This window comes from Tarenaya hassleriana, unplaced genomic scaffold (genome assembly GCF_000463585.1).
Source record: "Tarenaya hassleriana unplaced genomic scaffold, ASM46358v1 Cleome3547, whole genome shotgun sequence".
Lineage (NCBI taxonomy): Eukaryota > Viridiplantae > Streptophyta > Magnoliopsida > Brassicales > Cleomaceae > Tarenaya > Tarenaya hassleriana.
Genome location: NW_010966638.1, coordinates 1 through 802, shown reverse-complemented (window position 1 = coordinate 802; position 802 = coordinate 1). Strand labels below are relative to the sequence as shown.

The following is an 802-nucleotide window of genomic DNA, read 5'->3' as shown; positions in this document are numbered from 1 at the left end:
TTCAAAAGTTTCTATTTTACGCCACCGCTCTTTTTTGCGAAACCAAGCATAACCCCGTGAATGTGTTGTGTGATTTTAATAGGAACTGTGTGTTTTCATGATATACATCATCTCCATTAAAATGTAGCCAAACTTACAAAGGAAGTATATTCGGTTTCTGCAGGAGAAACACATTTTAGGAGATAAAGGCCATTCAGCACTAATTAGTTCTCATGCTTGTGGAACAGATTCCACTTTCCAATTAGGTATTTTGTCAAGAATTATCAAAAACTGTCGAATTCTTCTTTATGTATGATTCAACTTCGATGTGAAACCATGATTCTGCTCATCCAGACACTAATGATCTGGTACGGGAGGCTTTTACCAGAATTTATCAAATGCAAAATGAAATAGACGTGAATCTCCGCAGCTCAAAGGTAAGATCAAATTCTGCTTTCTTAGACCGAAACCCTTTTGCTACTTGTCTTGGCTTGGATTTCACCGAGACTGAAACATAACAAAAACGACCAATCTGATCTTTGTCATGTTGCAGCCCGGAGCAAACATCAGTCTCATGTGTGAAGTCAGCATGCTGATTTCATCGATCCATGGGTATTTGCATTCGCACGAATACTCGTTCTTTGTGTTTGAACCCTTTTTTTTTCATCCGTTGCTGCTGACTTTGCTTTCACGAGTTTTCTTTCCTCAGCGTTTCTAATGGAGTTGCGGGGCAAACAAAGCTGACGCTTCCTGTTCCATGCCTCAAGGAAGAGATCTTGGACACACTCCTTGCATTCTTGCCTTTCAATAACACTAATGAGGC

At 39.9% G+C, this 802-nt stretch overlaps 1 long non-coding RNA gene across 1 annotated transcript; it reads left to right on the top strand.

Moving 5' to 3' along the window:
* Positions 1 to 9: 9 nt before the first annotated feature.
* Positions 10 to 796, top strand: LOC104822207. The gene is made up of 4 exons (XR_773153.1): positions 10 to 245; positions 334 to 416; positions 533 to 591; positions 689 to 796. It is a non-coding gene; the product is annotated as an uncharacterized LOC104822207 (long non-coding RNA).
* The last annotated feature ends 6 nt before the right edge of the window (positions 797 to 802 follow it).